Raw genomic sequence first — 9628 nt, 5'->3', positions numbered from 1 at the left:
GCATTGTTTCGGTTTTTATCATTAACCCTGTGATTTAGCGCGTCAATATAGCCTACTGTGAAAATGTGATTAGGAAGTGCTCCAATATCATAATCTATTTCTTCCTTGATTACAAAGGCAATCAAATTAATAGACAAAACGTACAAATACAGGCAGCATCCTGGACCGTGTTTTAATGCTTTGGTCTTAGAAAAGCAGATTATTTATTTTTCAGGGAGATTTAGGTGATATAACAACATAAGACAGGTGCCATTTTACCTACTATTTACTGATGCAGATGTGATATTGACTACTTAAACATATAGTATAAATTTGGCTATCTTACTGAAGGGTTCGACAGCTCTTTCCCAGAGCAACTTACAGTGCAAACACAAGTACAAAGATCAAGTGCAGTAATTCCCTAAAGGGGGGAAATATTGTCCTATACAAATAAGCTATACAAACATGATGAAACTTACACAAAGCATTATATTACATTATATGATCAACAGCAAACAAACATAGATTCTGGAAACAAAATTTTTTTAGCCAGATCAGGTGTTTGGGCTTGGTAAAATTGCTACAGAGGGTCGGAGAAACGGATGAATTATTGTCTAAATTTGACACACGGTCTTCCTGGCTGTTGTGTGCTGCTTAATAAGACCACGGTGGAAAATTTGTCTTTGATTCTGAAAACATTACATTACATTACATTTATTTGGCAGACGCTTTTATCCAAAGCGACGTACAAAAAGTGCATTTCATGGTCATAGACAACTGCTAAACACAGGTTCAGTAAGGTACAATACTTATTTTGTACAGCTATTTCTAGCCAAGAACACAGTTTAGTTCACACAGTGAACACTATTCAGACCTAACCTCTGCAAAGCCAACTAGGCAGAAGAATATGCTACAGTATTAGGACAAATACAAATTACCAAAAAGTGCTAGGATGGGGCAACATGTAACAAGTGACATGAAAAAAAAGGGGGGGGGGGGGGAGGATTTAGAGTGAAATATACAGCGTGGTGGCGGTTAGTCTAGGTATAGTCTGAAGAGATGAGTCTTCAGGCCACGGCAGAAGATGGGTAGTGAGGGGGAGGTTCGGAGAGGGACGGGGAGTTCATTCCACCACTGGGGAGCTAGGGTGGAGAAGCTCTGTGATCCCTTTGGGCGGGTGGGAGGGGTTACAAGGCGCCCTGCTGCCGCAGAGCGGAGTGATCGAGCAGGCACATAGAATCGAGTCATGTCCTGCAAGTAGATGGGGGCTGTCTTGTTGGCAGCAGTGTAGGCGAGGGTCAGGGCTTTGAACCGGATCCTGGCAGTGACCGGTAGCCAGTGGAGTGATCGCAGCAGAGGAGTGACGTGGGAGAATTTGGGAAGGTTGTAGATGAGTTGGGCAGCGGCATTCTGAATCATCTGTAGTGGCTGTATGGCACAAGCTGGCAGGCTTGCAAGGAAAAACGATCTCCTCTGCCAAACAGCAAAACACAAACCAACACTTGATGTAAGAGAGCATTCTTTTTCTATAGTGATTTGCCATGGAAACATTAAACATCTCTTTCTGGCTCACAACATTAGTCAGCACAATCTCAGAATGCCTTTGGATGAGTGGTGGACACTCATGAGCTATGGTACTTCTATTTGTGGCTAACATAATCACTATGATGAGTATTAGTGGGCAAAATGTTCACTGAAAGGTTTGGATCACAAAAATTAAAATAACAAAAAAATATAACTGCTGAAATAAATCTTGTAATAATTCAGTAAAATATCTTTATGGGTCTGTAGATTGCTTTTCAAAATGTACAAACTTGAAGTTTTTTGGTAGAGGACAGTTCAAGTCCTCCTTTAGATTATGTGCTGACAAATCTTTCAAATATTGTGGTAAAAAAAAAAAGAAATAGAGAAGCTAAGTCTTTATTTGTTATTTTGTAGAATGCTCTTTTTTTTAACCAAACCCCCCTCAACTCTTTTGTCTCCTTTGTATGAAAATAGTAATGCAACACAACCATAACATATCTTTAAAATTTTAATTGTCAGAAACATATCCGCACCTGTGCCTGAATCTTTACTTTCGGTTTCATCCCCTCCATCAAGCCATGTTAGAATTTTTTGGCTAGTCCAAACCTTGGAAAGTTGTAAGGGATAGGCATGATCCATTCATTGCATGTTAGCCACTAGATGAGTGGCAGTTAATACCATGAATGTAGTTGAAACACTTAATTCTGCATATAGGTACAGTATGTCATTTCATATGCCTATGCTCGGTGGAGCAATGGGTAGCACTGTTGCCTCACAGCCAGAAGGTCCAGAGTTTGAATCCGGCCTGGGCTCTTGCCCAGTGCACGCTGGGATAGGCTCCAGCACCACCCGCAACCCTGACCTGGATAAGCGGGTATAGATAATGGATGAATGGATGGATATTTGAAACTAAGAAAAGAAGCCCCATTATATAAACAAGCATATTATTTTACAAGCTCAACGATACTTTAAAATGTAGTAACTGCAATAGTACATATTATTACAACCACAATACTACAAGGCAACATGAATCAAAACCATATATTTTTAAAACAACACTACTGAAAGTTGTGAGTCTGCAGTCTTTTTCTTATCCTCTTTGTAGTTTATCGTTTGATTAATATCTATTATCGAGCAAAGATAATGTTAACAAAGATCTGCCACCAGTGCTGAAGAGTTCCACCCTGTGTAGAAACTGAATGCACTTATAATGCGAACAAAGCTTTGCTTTTATTTCATTTTAAATATCTCACCCAGTCCAGCTGGCAGCTAATTTCTTTATGTTGGGGGCAGAAAAGGTCTCAGTGGAGCCTGAGGCAAAATGAGCTAGAAGTGAGAGCTTTCACAAAATGTGGGTGTAGAGGAAGGAGAAAATGTACTCGTGTACAACAGTAACTCTGATTTCCTTTAGGGTGCACTCAGTGATTGTTGTCTGCTGCTGTTGTTGTCTAAGGCAAAATGCCATGACCCCTGACCTTCTCACATGGAGCTGTTGTAGTACAATTGTGGTTTGCGGCCTTACTCAAGAAAGCTACCCATAATTGACACAAGGTAAATAATTTCTCTACATGTGTGAGGAGGGAATAACAGTGAAATTCAGGATATCAAATGGTTTAACACATATGCATATTCACATTCTTTTAACCATATCCTGTTATACCTTTACAAGTGTCTGCTTAATGAAAGAATTTTGATATTACTCATAAGAACACAATTATTTTGATCTTTGAATAGGTTCAGAAAGGCCCAAAAATCTTAGGCCACAATAGATTACAATGGTTTGTCTGATTGTTTTATTTCCAATTATAATTGGGGAAAATGGCAAAATATAAAATTATGGAAAGTTACTTTTTAAAACAGTAGAGAGTATAGTTTTATGGTGACACATTAAGGGATTGAGTGAATTGGTTGATAACCTGAGTCAAATAACTTTTAAGCTGGTATATGCAGTATATAATTAGTATTTAGGACTATTAAAACTATAATTATATTTTGCTACTGGGGGTAGGTTGCTACTACGGTTGGTGGTCATCTACATCAGTAGTCTCCAACCCTGGTCCTGGAGAACTACAGGATCTGCTGGTTTTCATAGTGGCTCTGCACTTCATGAATCAAATAGAGCAGTTGATTACACAGTTAACTCGATTCACCTGGTGTCTTGGGTCTCAATTGGGTGCTGATTTTAAGGTGAAAACAAAAACCAGCAGGCCCTGTAGCTCTCCAGGACCAGGGTTGGAGACCACTGATCTACATAGTGAATAGTATCCACATGTTTTTATCATTTTATCATCACTATGTGGAATTCAACTGATTTTCTCAGGATATGTTGAATAATATGAATTGATGAAAAGCATTTTCATCACAGATGCAGATATGACATAATGATATTTGGAGACAAATTTCCTCAAGAAAACTGAGAATTAGCATTATTCAGTTTCTGCTGTGAATGAGACTGGAACAATCTACTCATACTGGCAATGGGTGGTGCTGCTTTTTATGATTCAGATAGAACTGTGTTCAATTTTTTAAAGAATTGCACACTGAATTAACACATTTATGTAACCACACATCTGTAGTGGGTTATACATGTCAGTTGTATCATCTGCATCAGTTCTGTGATATTATGGTAAAGTAGTCTTGATCTGCTATTGAAAATAATAGGGATTGTTCAACACAGTGCCTCTTTTTATGATACTTTTACTGCAATAATCAGCCAGTTGGCAATAGATTACATTATGAAGGGAAATGACACTATGCTGGATTTACTTATTTTTGAATAAATTATATAGTATCTTAAAATATGTAATAATCTGATAGTAAAGTTTTATTAGAACTGGTGAAGTATTTGGAGAATCTTCCAAACCTTTGATTAAAAGTACTTCATTCTGCAGTTAATCATGAGTTGTTTCAACATTTAATTCTACAGTTGTATTCCTAATACTGATATTCTCCATGTTTGTAAGCCACTTTTGATGAAAGCATAATGCATACCTTTTTACAGACAGATAGGACTGAAATTAACTTAAGCATAAAAGTCAACTCAAAGTCAGGCAAGAGAAAACAGTAGCTTGCATTCTGATAACAACTCAATAAATGACATCATGCCGCATCAGTGCAATTCTTTACCAGTTTACTGACCTATGAAATTAAACATACTGAAATATTGTTTTGCCTGAAGAATATGCCATGCCTTGTTTATTCAGATGAAAATAATAACTACGACCTCAAGTCATTCGTATTTTGATTGGTTGCCCATTCTATAGGATCCATCGCTTATTCACATTCATCAGGCCTTTTGTGGCTTGGGGTACAGGTATGTATTCATCAAATTAATTGGGTTATTAAATGGTTAGTTTTAGGTGATGCGAGTATATGGTTTAATAAAAAAAGATGAAGCTAGACTCAGAAACCAGCCTCCAAACAATGCCTTGTGGGGAGTGACAGTGAAACAAAAACGATGACACACCAAAATAGTCAGGATGAACAGGAAAAAATCATTATTGGAGCTCTTGACGCCAAATTGCTGGGTGGCAACCGGCAGTCCAGACAGTTCTTGTTTAATGGGGCTAATTTGGTATATGAACCCATTACAGAGTGTGAGATAGCTCCCTGGAGTACTATAATGGCAGCGAATGCACAGCTCATAAGAGCTTTTCAGACCAAAACCATGCTTTACTTCCTAGATTATAAAAATTGTTCTTTGATCTCAATAAATTTTAGTGTATATTATGAGGACAATAAAGATGTTTTCCAGTCCAGTGTAAGCTCACTGTTGACTGTGACCATAGGAACATTTTTCTCATTGTTCTTTTCAGGACCTTGCCCAGAAGGTATTTTGATGTTTCAAGAGAGCTGCAGTATAATATAAAAAGTAACATCTTTTCCCAAAGTTTCAGTTACCCAGATAAGTGCAGTGACATGCCCTATATATTTGGTTACTTTACCTTTTTTTCATTTTGTTGTACACGTAAATCAGAAAACCATTAACACTGTCAAGGTGGATGATTGGGTAATATAATTGTGCATGTCTCACTACATATTTACCATGCTGTAGCACAAGTATCCATTGTTATGCAGCCAGATCACGTCGCACATGATATATATGTAATATATAGCTGAATTAACAGAATTATATAGTCCTCTACACCTATAAATACTAAATATCCCTCTTCCTTTAAAAACTTGTTTCACCCATATTTCCTTGCTCCCTCAGTTTGTCATGCCCTATTGTAGCAATATGTTGATCCTTCATCATGGTGGGAGGGCGTATACTACCATGGGCATCCTCCAAACCATGTTGATCCATAAGCCACTTATTTTAATTCAGGAGCTGAGCTATGCACTTACTCCACCAGGTGTGCTACACTATAGCTGGAGCTAGTGCAAGCAGAACTCGGTCACCCAATATCACCCACAAGTCACTGTCATGTGATGAACATGAATATGAAACTTTTAGAATCCCCAGACAAAGTTAGGGTATTCACTTTCACTTATACAAACAGTTAAACAGTTATACAAACGTGTACCTATAAAACCATGGAGTCATTTCACCCTTTAATGATTTTTCAAATTCAACAAAACTATTACTTGTATATAAGTTATTACTAGTTTATAACAACTACTTAACCAATTCTTTCTCGGATCTATGATACGGATACATTTTAAAACTTAATTCAGCCCGTTATACAGAATGATCTTTAACATTTTCGAAACTCAACCATTAGTTCAAGGTTAAATAATCAGGACAGTATGCAGAAATTTCAGTCCCCATTAGCATCACTGGCAAATCTATGTTTATGCCAAACAAGGTATAATATCTTCATTTAACACGACTGACTATTTTACTGAAAAAGATGACTCATCATACAGCATTAAATTCCTGAGGTTTATTTTTTATTAAAAAAAAAAAAACAGCATTAGCCATTGTTGAATTTTATATGTGAGCAGGTTTTGTTAAATAGCAACATAATACTTAATAAACAAGACCAGATATGAATAATTGTACTCCTCTGTAAATGATAAACATTTTAGCTATAAACATGGCATTGTATGATACTCTTCCTCAATATGCATGCGTTATTATAGATTGCTCTAACTAATGAGGTTTTAAGATTTTTGTGAGCATGGATCCCCAAACATCCTACAAGTGGCAAGTTGTAATGCAATATTTTAATGAAGCCACATTAATGCTATTTATTCTGATTGTGTCATTTTGTGCACTTCAAGGACAAGGCTTCACAACCCCTTCTCCCCCCTGCACTAATGTGTGGCAATGAAAAGTACAGAAGATGTAACATTCATCTCCACCAGAAGGTGGTGCCATTAACTTGAACAAATATCTCTAAAAAAGCCGTTTAGACCCTGGTGGATGTCCTTAGCGTACGCTGTAAAACATAAATTCAGTTTTACTACATGAATTGAATAATCTCATTTTTAAACAGTTGTTATAGCTCCATTAAAAACAGTACAATAAAGAATTCTTCTTCACAGATCAGTGATTGCTTGAACAGGTTAAGTTGCATTACTCGAATGGTTCAATGCAATCGGTGTCCTCAAACAATTTGAGTGAACTGAACCCTTGCAAATCACCTGTCTGTTGATTTATTGTGTATGTGTTTGTTTGTGCAACCATGTTTTCTGGCTAGTTAGTAAATCAAAAAGAAACAACTTGAGGCAGAAATATATATTATCATGTGGGATCTTCTCTTTTAAATTGATTGATTTTCGAATGATCATTACAATTGACGTTTAAAATAAATATATATTTCCATATCTGAAAATGAATCCCTGGATTTACATAACACACTGAGACTATGGTCCTCACAAATAAGTATGTTACACGCTAGGTCTGCACTCTGTTAAAAATGACCTGACTTTTACAAAATTTAACAATTATATTTTACAGTAAAATATTGTAATCAGCATTTTACCATGAAATTAATGGTTACCTGGATTTGACAAGATTTAACAGTAATATGTCATTTTTGCTCGTGTGATGTTTTTTGACCATGTTAGAGGCACTTTTTTAGTCTCTATGCAAGTTTCTCTGACCAAACCAACTGCATAAAGCTGTACATAAATACCCAGTGAATACTGATTTTAGGAAAATCGGTTACACTGAATTTAGCACTTGTATATCTTGAGCTTCCCCTTTGCAATATGCTTCTTTTCTTCCCGATTGTGATGATTCAGTATCCACACTTGCATACAGCACATGGAGAATAAATTAATATATGCCCTTTAGAACATTTACAATTGTGACATTTTTGTGGCCAACCAAAGTTTGGCCTTGTATATACACACTTTCATGAAGTGTCTGTTGGATGCATTGTTCAAATATTTATAGCTGACAGCCTTTTATTTAGAGAGAGTTTGTGATTATCTCTGGGAAATTCTTTCGAGTGTGTTCACTCGATATCAAAGGAAACCAGGATGGAAATTTGGAATATCTAAGGTTCTAAGTTCTAAGGTTAATAAAAAGTGCTTTTGCTGAAAATATAAAAACATTTTTTTACATTAAAATTTATTACTTAAAAATGTCTTATTTGGGTGAGGCAGCCGAAATGTGTTTTGTTATTTAATGCATGTATTATCTATTTATATTGGAGTCAACCAATTAACAACGGTTGTTGTGTACTGCCTTTGCTGGGGTATACATAAAAATGATCGTATAATTTTCAGAACCATATTGAGTTCTCCATACATTTCGGGGAAAAGTTGGTTTGCAGTTTGTTAATTTGCTCTACACTCTGGGGGATTGTGAAACCATGGAGGGGATATGCCCAGACACGACCAGTCTGTGAACATCTTAAAATAAACATATTAATTAAATGCCATAAAAAACAAGTGAAATTTTTTTTTAACTACCCGTGAGGTAATTCAAAGTTATTCAAAGTGTTATTGGCCATCTGCCATTGTGGAACAGCCATGTGGGTCAGAGACCAGTTATACTAACCAGTTACCACAAAGGCCCTTCTACAGTCTCCCCACAAATCTCATCATCCATGTTTTGAGCAATGTGCCTTTATATCTAATGCTATTAATGATAATTTAATGAATTTGCCAGTAATTCAGATTAACTGTAAATGTTGTGTGGTCCAACAAAACAACTGTGACATTATCTGCTCTAATTATTGTATGAAAGTTTAAGAAGAAGTGGACACTTTAGCTAGACTGAATGTGGTCTAATATTTCAAGAGAACAGAAAGACATATAATAACATTTAACCCCATTTCATTAGATAATCCAAAACGAGGACACAGATTTTCCCCCAAAAAATAATGATATTTTATTTTGCAATGTGAAAAGTTAATGTTTCAACCCATAGGTCTTCATTAGAACAAGCATAGCTCACACATACATTTTTAAATACTGCACCCTAAGGATTGCATAGGCATATGAATTACTCACCTCTGACACTCACTTGAAAATGTGATGAATAGAACAATGGACACATTATAGAAAATATTTTATTTTTTGGTTTAAATTAAGCACCAACTTTAATATTATTATAGAAAAAATCGTCCCATACTGAGAACAAAGAATTAAACTGAATTTGACCTCTTTTTGGGACAGCACCCCCATGACATTTGATCTACCTGCCACTGAGCTTGGGAAAACATCTCAGTGTCAGTAGTAAGAATCTCAGTATCAATAACAATACATCGTCTGAGTTAGTCCTGGAAGAAACTCGCATCAGTGGGTGGAAAATTCTTAAGTGGCACTACTTGGCATATTTTTACTTGGCATATTTTTACCAGACATGTCCAAGCACATTTTTCACTGTGTAGTATGGAGATTTGTGCACACATAATTTATGCATATCTGACACATTTTACATGGAAAATGAACTGGTCTCTGAGCATCTGTTGTGTGAAAGCAATGTCATATTATTGACAAAGATGTTACACAATTGAAGCTCCATACTTTCTTTGTTTTTACCAGAAAGCACTTTTTTGTGGAAAATAGTCAGTGTTATTTGCATTCAGTAAGTAATTTATTAGTGATGCATCATTTTTATACATGTTGAATACCTACCTGTATTCATATGGAATGCTTACAACAAATACAAACATTACAAAATTTTAAAAGTTTCAATATGAAACATTGTGAAAACACTCACGCT

Source organism: Anguilla anguilla, chromosome 4 (assembly GCF_013347855.1).
Source record: "Anguilla anguilla isolate fAngAng1 chromosome 4, fAngAng1.pri, whole genome shotgun sequence".
Taxonomy (NCBI): Eukaryota; Metazoa; Chordata; class Actinopteri; order Anguilliformes; family Anguillidae; genus Anguilla; species Anguilla anguilla.
Note: the sequence above shows the minus strand (reverse complement) of the source record.